Here is a 15,999-nt window from a genome sequence, read left to right as displayed (position 1 = left end):
GTATCACATTGATTGATTTGTGGATGTTGAACCAACCTTGCAGCCCAAGGATAAATCCCACTTGGTCATGGTGAATAATTCTTTTAATGTACTGTTGGATCCTATTGGCTAGTATTTGGTGAGAATTTTTGCATCCATGTTCATCAAGGATATTGGTCTGTAATTCTCCTTTTGGATGGGGTCTTTGTCTGGTTTGGGGATCAAGGTAATGGTGGCCTCATAAAATGAGTTGGGAAGTCTTCCTTCCATTTCTAATTTTTGGAACAGTTTCAGAAGAATAGGTATTAATTCTTCCTTAAATGTTTGGTAGAATTCGCCTGGGAAGCCATCTGGCCCTGGGCTTTTGTTTTTTGGGAGATTTTTGATGACTGCTTCAATTTCCTTAGTGGGTATAGGTCTGTTCAGGTTTTCTATTTCTTCCTGGTTCAGTTTTGGTAGTTGATACATCTCTAGGAATGCATCCATTTCTTCCAGATTATCTAATTTGCTGGCATATAGTTGCTCATAATATGTTCTTATAATTGTTTGTATTTCTTTGGTGTTGGTTGTGATCTCTCCTCTTTCGTTCATGATTTTATTTATTTGGGTCATTTCTCTTTTCTTTTTGATAAGTCTGGCCATGGGTTTATCAATCTTATTAATTCTTTCAAAGAACCAGCTCCTAGTTTCGTTGATCTGCTCTACCATTCTTTTGGTTTCTATTTCATTGATTTCTGCTCTGATCTTTATTACTTCTCTTCTCTTTCTAATTTTAGACTTTATTTGCTGTTCTTTCTCAAAGTACAGAAAGGATGCTGCACTTTGTCAAATGCTTTTCCTGCATCTATTGAGAGGATCATATGATTCTTGTTCTTTCTTTTATTAATGTATTGTATCATATTGATTGATTTGTGGATGTTGAACCAACCTTGCAGCCCAGGGATAAATCCCACTTGGTCATGGTGAATAATTCTTTTAATGTACTGTTGGATCCTATTGGCTAGTATTTTGGTGAGAATTTTTGCATCCATGTTCATCAAGGATATTGGTCTGTAATTCTCCTTTTGGAGAGCTAGTGTAGAGCTAGGTGTAGAGTTGGGTTGTGTATTTGAGACCTTTCATGTTTCTTGAGAAAGGCTTGTATTGCTATATACTTTCCTCTTAGGACTGCCTTTGCTGCATCCCAAAGATTGTAAACAGTTGTGTTTTCCTTTCATTTGTTTCCATGAATTTTTTTAATTCTTCTTTAATTTCCTTGTTGACCCATTCATTCTTTAGTAGGCTGATCTTTAGCTTCCATGTACTTGAGTTCTTTCTGTCTTTCCTCTTGTGATTGAGTTCTAGTTTCAAAGCATTGTGGTCTGAAAATAGGCAAGGAATGATCCCAATATTTTGGTACTGATTGAGACCTTATTTGTGACCTAGGATGTGATCTATTCTGGCGAATGGTCCATGGGCACTAGAGAAGAATGTGTATTCCGTTGCTTTGGGATGGAATGTTCTGAAGATATCTGTGAAGTCCATTTGGTCCAGCATGTCTTTCAAAGTCTTTATTTCCTTGTTGATCTTTTGCTTAGATGATCTGTCCATTTCAGTGAGGGGGGTGTTAAAGTCCCCCACTATTATTGTATTGTTGTCAATGTGTTTCTTTGCTTTTGTTATTATTTGGCTTATATAACTGGCTGCTCCCATGTTAGGGGCATAGATATTTACAATTTTTAGATCTTCTTGTTGGATAGTCCCTTTAAGTAGGATATAGTGTCCTTCATCTCTTATTACAATCTTTGGTTTAAAATCTAATTTGTCTGCTATAAGGATTGCCACCCCAGCTTTCTTTTGGTGTCCATTAGCATGGTAAATGGTTTTCCATCCCCTCACTTTCAATCTGGGGGTGTTTTGGGTCTAAAATGAGTCTCTTGCAGACAGCATAGCAACGGGTCTTGTTTTTTTTTATCCAATCTGATACCCAGTATCTTTTGATTGGGGCCTTTAGCCCATTTACATTCAGGGTAACTATTGAAAGATAGGAATTTAGTGCCTTTGTATTGCCTGCAAGGTGACTGTTACTGTATATTGTCTGTGTTCCTTTCTGGTCTATGTTGCTTTTAGGCTCTCTCTTTGCTTAGAGGACCCCGTTCAAGATTTCTTGTAGGGTTGGTTTCATGTTTGCAAATTCCTTTAGTTTTTTTTTTTTTTTGTCCTGGAAGCTTTTTATCTCTCCTTCAATTTTCAATGACAGCCTAGCTGGATATAGTATTCTTGGCTGCATATTTTTCTCATTTAGTGCTCTGAATATATCCTGCCAGTCCTTCTGGCCTGCCAGGTCTCTGTGGATAGGTCTGTTGCCAATCTAATGTTTCTACCCTTGTAGGTTACATATCTCTTCTCCTGAGCTGCTTTCAGGATTTTCTCTTTGTCTCTGAGACTTGTGAGTTTTACTATTAGATGTTGGAGTGTTGACCTATTTTTATTGATTTTGAAAGGGGTTCTCTGTGCCTCCTGGATTTTGATGCCTGTTTCCTTCCCCAGATTAGGGAAGTTCTCTACTATAATTTGCTCCAATATACCTTCTGCCCCTCTCTCTCTTTCTTCTTCTTCTGGGATCCCAATTATTCTAATATTGTTTCATCTTATGGTATTACTTATCTCATCATCACTAATTCTCTCTCCTGCCTCATTTATCCTAGGAGTTATTTTTGATAACTCCTAGGGTCAAAGTATAACATTTGAAAGAATACTTGCAGAACATTTTTTTAAATTTATTTACACATTTACATGTATATGTGTTTATGTATGTATGTTTACATAGCCTCTATTTTTTATTGCACCTCACTAACAGCCTTTTTTATTTCAACTTGGTTAGATTTTAGTTCTTTCATTTCTCCAGAAAGGGTTTCTCTAATATCTTCCATGCTTTTTTCAAGCCCAGCTAGTATCTTTAAAATCATCTTTCTGAACTCTATTTCCAACATCTTACTAATGTCCATATTGGTTAGGTCCCTGGCAATCAGTCCTGCCTCTTGTTCTTTTTTTTGAGGTGATTTTTTCCATCTTGTCATTTTGTCCAGAGGAGAATAGATGAATGAGAGAACAAAATGCTAACAGGGTAACAATGACCCCAGATAAATATACACTAAACAAATCAGAAGAAACCTGAAACTGGGGGAAAAGAAAGGGAAAGAAAGAAAAAAAAAAAGAAAAAGATTAAAAAAAAAAACAGAATATGATGAAATATGATCAGGCTGGTGCATAGATCAGTGCCACACGCTAGATTTTGGGTGTATTTTGGTCTGTTAGAAGAAAGTGCCTCCCAAAATTTCAAAGAAAGGAAAATTTATATATGTACAAAAATAACAGTAAATACAAGAAGCAATGGAATATGACTATAAAGGTGAAAATTATAAAAGATTTTATAAAAGGAATTGATAAGAAGTTGGTTGAAAAAAGAAAGAAGAGGATTTAAAAAAAAAAAAGGGAGAGAATGTGATCAGGCAGGAGACTAGAACAAAGCCATACACTAGAGATTTAGAGTATATTTTGGTCTGTTAGATGAAACTGTATCCCAAAATTTTAAAGAGATAATATATATACCAAAAATAAGGTTAACTACTATGAAGGGATAGAATATGACTCTTCCAGAACGTGGTTGCTTTTCTATTAGAGAGTTGCTGCTATTCTTTTCTTCAATCCCCTATTGAGTTCATAGGTGTTTAGAATCGTTTAATCCCTATCTAGCTGAATTCCTGGGACCAGATTAAATTTAGATCCCCTTCTCCTCCACCATATTGCTCCTCCCCCTTAAAGGACATTTTTTTTTATGAACTACCTAGATCCCACTGCAAGATTCTTTCATACCAACAGCTAGTTTATTAACTTCCTTCCTAGGATAGGGTGGGGGAAATCTTGTGTCCATTCACAGGATATGGTGAGAAAAATTCTGATGTTCTCCTAGTTCATTCAGGAGTCACGGGACACTTACTGGGGTTGCATAAGACCTCCCAGCCCTTGGCAACCAATGTAGATAGGATTCCTTTACCGCTTCTCTGTCTAGGCAATATGGAAACCTCTGCCAGGCTGCTCTCAGGTACCAGAGGGTCAAGTTCAACAAAAGTCACCACATGCTTGGATTGCCAAAAATTTATGTAGGGTTCTGTAAGCAATTAAGGGATGTGGTTAAACAAAAGACCCTCAACATCTAACCATCCTTTTTTCTTTGCTCTAGAAACACAGGATGTTGGTATTTTTTCTGCGGTGCAAAATAAACACATACATACATAAACACATATACATGTAAATGTGTAAATCAATTAAAAAAAATGTTCTGCAAGTATTCTTTCAAATGTTATACTTTGACCCAGTCTATCAGATTTCTCTGTCATCAAAATTTCCCCTTGTGACTATAATAAATGATTAACTCACCAGGGGTGTATAGAGTCTTTTAGTAAAAATAGGGGAGGAGGAGCAATGTTGTGGAGTGGAAAGCATGTTGATTATTGTTTCACAACATTGCTTTATCACAGTAGAGTGAGAGACAGGGAAAGAGGAAATATTTAAATGGAAACTTTGTTTTTTAGGGTATGTTTCTTGGGATATGTACTCCAAATTGGGGTCTATAGTAAAATACATCAAAATACTTGCCATGTCATCCAACACCCAAAACTTTTTAAGTCGAGGGGAAAAACCCAGAGAAATTAAATAACTTTTGCAAGGTCACACAGCTCCTCTTGTTAAAGCTCATTTTAGAATGTAGTTCTCTACTTCCCAGTATAACACTTGGTTAAACTTTTACCATTGTAGAGTTTGCGGTATTCCTGCATGTTCCTGGAGAAATCCTGGACAGATTTTCCCAGATCTGCCTTCTGTTCCTTTCTAGTTTATTCTCTGCACCTACTCAAGAAATATAACTCAGTGATAATGTATACATAGTCAAGTGTTCCCTTTTTCTCTCATGGAATTAAACCCTAAGGGATTGAGACCTTCTTTCATATGCACTGGTAATAGTAATAAATACTAGGTAGAAGCATTCAAGAGGGGAAAATGACCCCCTAAGTCTTTTAGAGGTTGATTTAATGTAGCAAATACAGTATGTTTCATCATAATGGTGGTTGAATTGACTATTAAAAGATTTTATAGAGGTATAAAAATTGTGATATGATGTAATAGCCTTTGAAACAATCACATAATTTCAAGCTGTTAATAAAAACATTATATTCATTCTATGAAAGCAATCATTAACATCTGAAGTATGAAAGTAAAATATTTAATATTTAAGGCCCCAGATCCAACAGCCTTATAGAAGTTTCCATTTTTACAAAGAAGAATTAGAGAATTTAAGATTGTCTGTCCTCAGAAGAATGTGGTATCATGAAATGAGTATTTTTCAATATATTCAAATAAAATGACACAATCCAGAAGGTTGAATTCAAAAAGATTTCCAAGTTTGTTTTGAAAATTGTAACATACAAGGTATCTATTATTTGCTACCTAAAGAATGTTTGAAAACTTTTAATCATTGATTTTAGAAAGTTTCTTTTCTGGGGGGTGGGGGGATGGTGGTGCTTGTGGTAGTGGTGAAGTACTGTCCGTAACACCTAAGAAAGGTATCAGTATTATTTATTTTGACAATAAATTCTTAAACATTTACATTTTCCTTGCAATGCTATCATAACATAATACTAATTCTATGCATGGTATATAAAGGAGACTCCTAGATGTCAGTATTGTTTAAAGTTTTTGTTGGTTGATATGTTTTCCCCTTTGGAAACAATTCTTATTGATATTTCAGAGTTTCAAATAAAAATTCATTGAGTGAGATTCTTTGGCTGTCTATGGGAACCTGCTACAAAACCACTGATCTTTTCTCTTGCAATGCACGGATGGCCCTGTTTGATTCACTGTTTTTTAATATCTAGGGAGCATTGTAGCACACAGAGTGCAGATGTATACACGAAAGCTTACCAATTTGCTTTTACAAGGCATGCCCCACTTAATCTGTTATACTAACGCCTTTCATTGCCTCACCCTGTAAGATAAGAAACTTAAAGCCACATTTTAATAATGCAGCCTCATTGAAAATTCTAAAGGAAAACCCAAGTTGGAGTTATGGAGAGAAAATTAGATCATATCTGGGGTCAATAAAATCTGAATGAATTATTTCAAAACATAGTTTGAACCAACAGATTTGTATCTTCCATGTACCTTGTTTCCCATCGAAGCTGAAGAATATGGAAGGTCTTTTTGTATTCAAGTCACGTAAATACAAAATCATATACACTCACGGGTACAAAAGTAATTATCATGGGTTGCACTGACAGTGTCATTTGCCACCAGTGGCTGTTGTCATAAGTCATTTATATTTGGACCACGGTTAAAACTGTTTTCATGCCAGTCATTTTTGTAGTCTAAAAACATTGACCCAATGAGTCATTTTGGAAAGAATATTATTTGTAAACACCCAATGCTGTTTATTATTTTCAATGGCATATGGCAAACAATGATTTAAAGCAGTGTAGGATTTTATTATTCTAATTACCTTGAAATGGTAAACCTTGGCTCATAGTAGTAATGCAGAACAGCTACTGCTTAACATTATTGCATTTTAGAACTGCAAATGACCCTACTAAATGGCAAGAGCTGCCTACAGATTGCCTATACTCATACAGCTTGAGAGTGCTGCCTTGGGATTAATTGCAGGTTTTTGATGTGGTAGAAACTTTTGCTGTAAGTGTAAGGGATGTGTGTGTGTGTCTCTGTGTGTGTGTGTCTGAAGGAGAAAGAGAGCAAGCAAAGCAAAAACAAAACAAACAAACATAATGAGACAGAGGAATGAAGAATGGGGAGAGATACACATTTTGGGTTTACTTACTGGAAATACCTTGCTCTCCACAGAGCAATTTAGCCTACCAGGCACAATACAGTCTTCTTCTTTCAGGAAATGTTGCTGCTGCATTATCAGAAGCCCTGTGTTTCCGAGCTGTTTTAGGAATTCAGATACATGTGTTTTCATCTGTTTGTATTTACCCAAGCTTCTTCACGACCAAAGGCGTTTACTTATTTCTGAATAACCAGATGGGGGTCATAACTTTTAACTTGGCAAAAGTTAATTACTAATATTCACTCTTCTGACTTCCTATTGTGTTCAAGGGAAAACATTGTTTTGTAATAATATCAACAACAGCGACAACCATAACATTCACAATCAGTATTTATTTAGTCTGGCACTATATTAAAAATATATAGGTATAAATGATGATATAAATATGTAACTAACAAGAACTATAAAGCAGGGACTATTACAAATAGTTTATAAGTACAAAATTGACATATTACTGACAAGGAAACTGAGGCACAGAGATTAGATATTTTGCCTAAAGCCTAATACATTATGGGAATGTTCATTTAAATGTCAAAATTAATTTTTTTGCTTCCATGTCCTTTAATCCATATTCAATTGATTTTGATGCACTACTTTTATAGAGATGCTCATATCAATCTGGACCTGAGACCTCTTTTGTTTCTACTGTCAATCCTACCTACACTCCCCCAGTGAATTATTTCCACACACTTATATTTCTTTTTTTTTTTTTAAAGATTTTATTTATTTATTTGAGAGAGAGAGACTGAGAGAGAGAGCACATGAGAGGGGGGAGGGTCAGAGGGAGAAGCAGACTCCCCGCCGAGCAGGGAGCCCGATGTGGGACTCGATCCAGGGACTCCAGGATCATGACCTGAGCCGAAGGCAGTCGCTTAACCAACTGAGCCACCCAGGCGCCCCACACTTATATTTCTATAGGGACTAACTAACTAGTTTTCCTGCCCTCTGTTACTCTTATTATCTTTCTCACCATTAATGGATTTCCCTTCCTAAAATCACAACTTTTAGCTGACCTCCTGAAGCCAGGAGGAGTGGAATTTATAACTTAGATGCTTGCTGGCAGCACTGAAAACCCAATAGTCATAGCTTTTTGGAGTCTCATTTAGGAAACATACATCAAAGTCTCAACATGCATCTGTATGTCAAGGAGAAATTCAACACCTGGGAATCTACCATGATGAAATTTCTCTAAATACACAGTAAAGCTTTTTGCATGACTATGTTCATCACATTATCATTGTGACTCAAGTGACTATTTCCAAAGGTCCTTAGGGCTTAAATGGGTATTATTTATTTATTTATTTATTTATTTATTTATTCTAAAGACTTCATTTATTTATTTGAGAGGGAGAGCACACGAGAGAGCAGCAGAGGAAGAGGATCCCCGGGATCATGACCTGAGCCAAAGAAGGAAGACAATGGCTGAGCTACCCAGGTGCCCCCTGAATGGATCTTTAATATGATGTCCCCCCATTCCATGTACTATGAGGAACTCAATCTACCCCCCAGTATTGATGATAATGAGGAGGTTTCTGTTTCTCTTGAGTACCGAATATTTCAATGGCTTCTTTCCTTTGCATTCTTAGTTTCTATTCTGCAACTTTTCTCATAAAACTTTTTTTTTTTCTGTGCCACTTTTCCTCATTTTGGACCCAACTCCATCCCTTTTGTATCTTAAGATACCACTTCTCTAAAATTTATCACTATATCTTAAATAACTATTGTTGGAATAAGCATTTTTAACTGATATTTATATACAGTGAAGGGAACTATACACTAGTTAGTACTGGCAATAAATTAATTGTGATATTAGACATTATTGCACAAAAAATTGTTAGGCATTTTCCTCTATCTGGTGTCTCCTTATATCCCTTGGATTCTTGTTATAATTTTGAAATTCTATTTCATATAACTTCTTTTCTTTTTTTTAATCTTTTTATTTTATTTTATTATGTTAGTCACCATACAGTACACCATTAGGTTTTGATGTAGCATTCCATGAGTCATTGTTTGCGTATAACCCCCAGTGCTCCATGCAATACGTGCCCTCCTTAATACCCATCACTGGGCTAACCCATCCCCCAAACCCCCTCGCCTCTGAAACCCTCAGTCTGTTTCCCATAGTCCATAGTCTTTCATGGTTCATCTCCCCCTCCAATTCCCCCCCCTTCATTTTTCCCTTCCTTCTCCTAATGTCCTCCATGCTATTCCTTATGTTCCACATATAAGTGAAACCATATGATAATTGTCTTTCTCTGATTGACTTATTTCACTTAGCATAATCCTCTCCAGTTCTATCCATGTTGATGCAAATGGTGGGTATTCATCCTTTCTGATGGCTGAGTAATATTCCATTATATGTATGGACCACATCTTCTTTATCCATTTGTCTGTTGAGGGGCATCTTGGATCCTTCCACAGTTTGGCTATTGTGGACATTGGTGTTATGAACATTGGGGTGCATGTGGCCCTTCTTTTCACTACATCTGTATCTTTGGGGTAAATATCCAGTAGTGCAATTGTTGGGTCATAGGGTAGCTCTATTTTTAATGTCTTAAAGAACCTCTATACTGTTTTCCAAAGTGGCTGTATCAAGTTGCATTCCAACCAACAGTGTAACATGGTTCCCCTTTCTCCACAACCTCTCCAACATTTGTTCTTTTCTTCAGATGTTCTCCCCTTTTCCAAAGTTCCCTGAAAGTTATCAAATTCTTTCCACATATTTAAGCAAAACATTGTCTTGATTCAGTGAATCTGGACTGGGAACCATGAATCCACATTTTTACTAAGGTAACAATAAGGTATTCCTGGCTTAAGCCTGCTCTCCTGGTATCAAATCCTCCTGTTTCTTTCTCAGAAGGGCCCTGGTTTGGAAAAAGCATTACATAGTCACCCTAAATTAACAAGTTTTCCTGCTTATTCTGAAGTAGTTGGTCCATGAACCATGCTTTAATGCTTGTCCTCACCAAGGAAGAATAATGGACCACAGCTTTTCCTCCTCAAATGAGGCAGTGTGTGGCTATTGTATGAAATAGGAAAACAGATGGCATAATGGAAAATTTGAGTATGGAGTTGGAAGATGCAGGACATGTTCTGTATCTCACTAGCATTCTTCTTATTCACATGCATTCCACTCTTTTTCATTCTTCTGTAAGCCCTTACATCTACAACAGGCTTTATAGATTGGAAGCCATTACTATTACCCAAGGCCATGAGATCAGGTGGCAGTGGACAACATCAAAACTTTACTCAGGTGAAGTTGCCATGTTCATTGTCTCCAGGTATGTGAAACATAGGTGTCCAGAGATCATTTTCACAGCCATAAGTGGGCACTTAAATTTCAAGTCATCTCTATGTGTTTTCACAATAATATAACACATGTGTTAACCTGTGTGTTAATAAGGAGCTTATATTATCTCCTTTCTTCTCCAATTTGTTGATTGCAAAAACTGAAAATTCAAAAACTAAAAATAATTTGAAGGTTTCTGATTAATGCCCCTTCAATGGTTTCAAGGAAAAGAAATATACACATACAGGAAGTGTAAGACACTTTTTTTTATCAAATATCTTGTTATGGATTTTCATATTAATTGAATGATGTAGTTAATATATTTCCAGTAAACCTAACTTGACCTACTAAAGTTGTAATGAACCTTGGGGGATAATGCTGGTGTTGGTAAGATTGTCTTAGTGATGTGTGGAATGAGAAAAACAAACAAACAAACAATAGTTTTAACTGGTATTTACATGAGTCTCTATAGCATCTGGACATCATCTAAAAAAAAAAATCTGTTCCTGTGATTTGTCTCAATAATAAACTCCAACAAATATCTCTTTGTTTATAAGCTTAGATAAGATTTTTAGCTGTGAAGAATGGGAACTGTGTTGATTGGAAAAGGATTTCATGGTGCTCCTAAATACCGATTCACCATACATGATTTCACAAGCATAGAGCTGTTCCTTATATGGATGTGTTGTAGATATGGAACATGGAGTTGCATAAATACTGAGTACCCAGGAGAGAATGTCACAATTTACTACCTTGCTTTTCCTTTAGAGTTCATTTCAGTGTCTGGAGTGACACTGATTTGCTGTCTTGGGCCTGCTCTGTATCTATCTTCAACTGCTGATCTATGGGTTAATAACACCCAGGGGAAATCTGGCCCACTGCTGAATGTTTTTAGTCTTTTGTATTCTTACGTTCACTGAAAATCATTATTGGCATCTTCAATTTATTTATTATGCAGACCTTTAATGTCAACCCACAAGTTTAGGTAGGACATCTTATGTAAATCATCTCTATGGCCGTGCCTTAGAGTGTATGACCACAAAAGGACATATTGTTTGTACACAACAGAGCACAGATATTTACCATATTGATAGTTTCTATAATGGCTGTGACATAAATATCCATACCCTGTTGTATTTAAACAAGAATTAAATATACCTCTAGAAGTCATGCTAGGACTGATTTTGTCATGGATTCATGAGACAGTGAAGTGTTATGGAGAGAGATTCGATTTTGAGCCAAATCCTGAATTCTCTTTAGCTGTATAATTTTCTCAAGGTGCAAACGTGTTCTTGTCTCTAAAATGAAGTGTATTATACCTATCACAAAATATTGTGGCAATTTTCTACTCCATCAAAAAACAGAGCAGTCTGAATATTCTAGAAGTAGATCTAGCTTCTCAGATGTCAACAGAGTCCAGTGAGAGCTGCAGGAATTAATTAGGTTTTGGACTATGCTTCCCCACTGGCCATTAGCAGAGATCAAGAGGGGACCCCACATGCTTACGGTAAGACTGTCCCTCCTAGCCACCCAACTTCTGTTTGCAGCAGTTAAAAGGATTCCTAGACATACAGTACCCCTTCAACTCTTTCATATTCAAATCCTCACCAATATTTTCTGCCTTATATTCATTAGAACTTGTGTCATTTATGCCTTTTATCCCTATTTGTATCAATTACCAAATGAGATTCTAAATTCCCAAATAGCTCCTTATCTCCATATTACAACCCATATAATTAGACACATCTGTTCTAGTATTCCCATCTCCTGAAAATCTATGGTATCCTCTGGAACTCTTAGTCTCTCATCAGCAAAAACACTTATATTATTCAATATCTTCTCTGAAATTTCCCTTTACCTCCACTCTCTAAGTGAAATGTGGACAATGATTTTCCTGTATTCTTTCAAAGATGATTGAGTTCTTTTCTTCCACGGTCCTCCTAACTCTTGGCCTGGAGTCAAATTCACTCCACTTCTCTGTTTCTAAACTTATACCTTGAATCTCATTTCATTACATCATATCTCTCACAACTTCCCATCTCTGCAGTCATCTACCAACACCCACCTTGCTCCCCATTATCCCTTCATTATATTAACTCCTTAAACTTTCAGTGTTCTTAATTATTGGTGATTTGAATAAACAGATCAATAATCTTTGTGAATGATTTGTCTTTTCAACTCCTTGAATTGTTTTACTCTAATAATACTGTCTTTCAACTTCTTTCATCTCTCAAGGACATACTGGTCATATCCTTGCCAGGGACAATAACTGCTAACTGGAATATACCTGTCAAGATGGGGTAGGTTAAGTGCAGTAACAAACAATCCTTAAAGTTCATGCTAGTAAAACAATAAATGTTTATTTATTGCTCACACAAAGCCTGCCGTCTTCCCAGGCAACTCTCCAAGGTACCCCTCTCCATGGGCTTGCTCCATGTTGTGCTTCTGTTAACTAGTGCATCCATGATTGCTACATCATGGGAGACAGATGCTCACACTGAAAATTAAACCTTCCCTTCTGTATAATGTGCCCATCCAGAATCATCATGCATCCAACTCTCTAAACACTCCCTCCAATGTTCACAGCTTGCTCCCTTTAAGATCCAAACCTCATCATTCCTTCAAGTACAGTGGCACTGAAATTCACTGATGTCACAACATTGTCACTGTATCTTTCACTTTCAAGATACCCCTTCTCCATAACTCAAACACAACTTAAATTCCATAGTAAATCATTCACACTTCTCTCTGTATACCTTCATCTCCTTTTCTACTTCTTCCAATATTCACAGTTGTTTTCATTCTCAGTCCTACTTAAATATGTCTCCTTATATACTTCATACTTTTTTCTAGGTCTAGAGAATACAAGCAGCCATTTTTATTGGCTTAACTTTGAATTTATCACTAGAAAAATCAAGTGAACTTATAATGCTGCCTGGTAATAAAACTGCATTTCTTTAATTTGTTAACTCTCCTGTTTACCTAAAATACTATTTATTTTACTCCAGTTCCCTTTCCTCAAGACACAAAACATTGGGGTTCTGGGGTGGCTCGGTCGGTTAAGCATCTGATTCTTGATTTTGGCTCAGGTCATGAGATCCAGCTCTTAAGATTGTTTCTCTCCCCCTCCCTCTGCCCTTACCGTCCTCTAAAGAAAAGACACAAAATATTATATCCTCATCCTCAAACAATAACTGCTTTTATTTCACAAAGGGAGGTAGGCATCATCATAAGAGAACTTCCTCAAATTCACACCATCCCACCTGTCCACCTACCATCATCAGTATTCATATTCCTGCCTTCTAATCCATTTCTAAAGATGAAAATTTTCTGCCTTCATCTGATACAAAGCTCGTTCTTGTGCACTAGATTCTTTTATATCCTGGGAGACAATTTTTTTTAGTTCTCTTCCCTTTGTCCTATAACTATAAATTCAGTTTCCCACTGTATCTTCACAGTGTATGAAACTGTGATTGGACTTCTCTAACTGAAAATTCTGTTGGCTTTACCTTCAATACAATTTTAAAATAATTTTAGTTTTAGTGCCTTGCCTTAACATACACAATTTTCTTCTTGAATCCTTGTGATTTTCCCCTAACGTGTCTCCAGTCCTCCAGTGGTATCTGCCAGAATACAACTAAGGCTCATCTCCTTTACTATTATCACCACCTCCAAGTCACCATCAGATTCTGCTTGGAAACGTTCTTTCACCTCCATGGAATAGCGCAGTAGGATGTTAATTGGGCTCATTCTTGGTTTGTTTGCCTTCCTTAGCTTATTTATGACAGAATAGACATCATGCTCCTTTTTTTTTTTTAAAGATTTTATTTATTTGAGAGAGAGAGAATGAGAGGGAGCAAATACATGAGGGGGGGGAGGGTCAGAGGGAGAAGCAGACTCCCTGCTGAGCAGGGAGCTTGATGCGGGACTCGATCCAGGGACTCCAGGATCATGACCTGAGCCGAAGGCAGTCACTCAACCAACTGAGCCACCCAGGCACCCCATCATGCTCCTTTTAAAATATAAGTATATTTAGGTTATTCTTTGGCACAAATCCTTCCTCTCTGAAAACAATCTAAACTTCTTTCTGTGGCCTTGTAAGTTGTACACAGTTTGGCTTCCACCTGTCATTCTGCCTCACCTCTTCCTGTCTGCCCCTCCCTCATTCCTGTCTGCATTGTCCTACAGCTGCTACTTGAACATGCCAGACATGTGCTGTGGCTCAATTCTTTCCATAGTTTTTTCCTTCTGCCCAATATCCCTTTGGATATGCTTTTGGCCCACTTCCTCATCTGCTTCAGGTCTTTGCTCAACTGTCACCCTCTCAATAAGGCCCACTCTGACCACACTGTTCTGACTCCCCTTGCCACTAGCAGCCCCCTTTCCCTGCTCTAGATTCTAGAATACTCCTAACCTTCTGATTATATAATTTACTTACATATCCTGTGTGTGCTTACTTTCCACTAAACCTGATGTAAGTGCCGTAAAGGCTGAGAGTTTTGTTTACTTTTTTACTGGTATATTATCTTTGTGGTATTGGACTATTAACTCAATAACTATATGTTGAATAAATAGTCATGTAAATGAAATCTGCTACCCATGTCAGAATCTTCCTTCACATCTTACAGACAAAACATAGATTCGTTTCCCTTAAAGTAATTGATTTTCAGAACTTTACTTTAACATACACAATTTGCTTCTTGAATTGTGATTGCCTCCTAACATGTTTCTAGTCCTTCCATAATATCTCCTTTCAATCCATTTTTCATGGCTACAGTGTGATCTTCTAAAGATTATTAGATTATTAGATTGTTCCTCTACTTAAATTCAATTATTGCCTGTCATTATTGTTCACTGGGTAGAGTTTAAGTCCCTTAGCATGGAAGATTAGGCTTTTACATTCTCTCTTCTGCCACCTCTATAACTTCATCTCCTCCCAGGCTCCAGTCTTCACACCGATCCCCAACTGTAATCTTGGTAAGCTGCATTTGCATCTCCTGCACACAGATCTGCAACTTCCATGGTGGTAGAGACTGTTTTCCATATAAATTATTGCATAATTTGAATCTGAAGTAAAAGTGATTATCTTCTTTCATTTGAGCTGCAATAAAAAAATACTACAGACTGGGTGGCTTATAAACAATAAAAATTTATTTCCCATTGTTCTGAAGGCTGAGAGTCCAAGATCAGGATGCCAGCATGGTCGGATGAGGGCCTGTTCAAGGTTGGAAACTTCTAGTTGTCTTTTCAGGTGGTAGAAGGAGCTGGGGAGCTTTGTGGCATTTCTTTTATAAGAGCACTAATTTCATTCATGAGGGTGCCACCTACATGATCTAATCACCTCCCTAATTACCTCCCTCACAATCTATTAATACCATCACCTTTGGGAGTTAAGATTTCAACATATGAATGCAAACATTCAGACCCTAGAAATAATCAGTAAATATCTATTGAAAAATTAAAAATTGAAGTGCTACTTTTCTGCATGCGTCATGTTCTCTCCCCGTGACTTAGCATGTTCTATTCTCTTTGCCTAGGACACCATCCTCTGCTTTCCCCAACTGCATCATGACTTTGTGTCTTTCAAATTTTAGCTCATACACCAGACTGTCTCCAAGGATCTTCTCATCCTAAAGGTGCCGCCTACTCCTCGTATGTCTTTTCATGGCATCTATTATGTCCTTCTGTGTAATAACAGTAAATATTTTTATTAACGTAATAGTTCTTATCACAATCTCTGTGTTAGTAATAACTAGTTGCCTCTTTGTCTTCTCCATTGGGCCCTGAGGTCCTTGAGTGCAGCAATCATGCTTTTTTATTTTTTTTTCAGACTATTCCAGCACACTTTCAAGTCATT

General features: G+C 37.0%; 1 pseudogene; it reads right to left on the bottom strand.

Moving 5' to 3' along the window:
• The window catches only part of LOC118017304, a 93,570-nt pseudogene extending 79,678 nt beyond the window's left edge, over window positions 1–13,892 (bottom strand).
• Between the last annotated feature and the right edge of the window lie 2,107 nt (window positions 13,893–15,999).

Source organism: Mirounga leonina, unplaced genomic scaffold, assembly GCF_011800145.1.
Source record: "Mirounga leonina isolate KUSES-001 unplaced genomic scaffold, KU_Mleo_1.0 Mir_169, whole genome shotgun sequence".
NCBI lineage: Eukaryota > Metazoa > Chordata > Mammalia > Carnivora > Phocidae > Mirounga > Mirounga leonina.
This window is presented reverse-complemented; position numbering and strand designations above follow the sequence as displayed.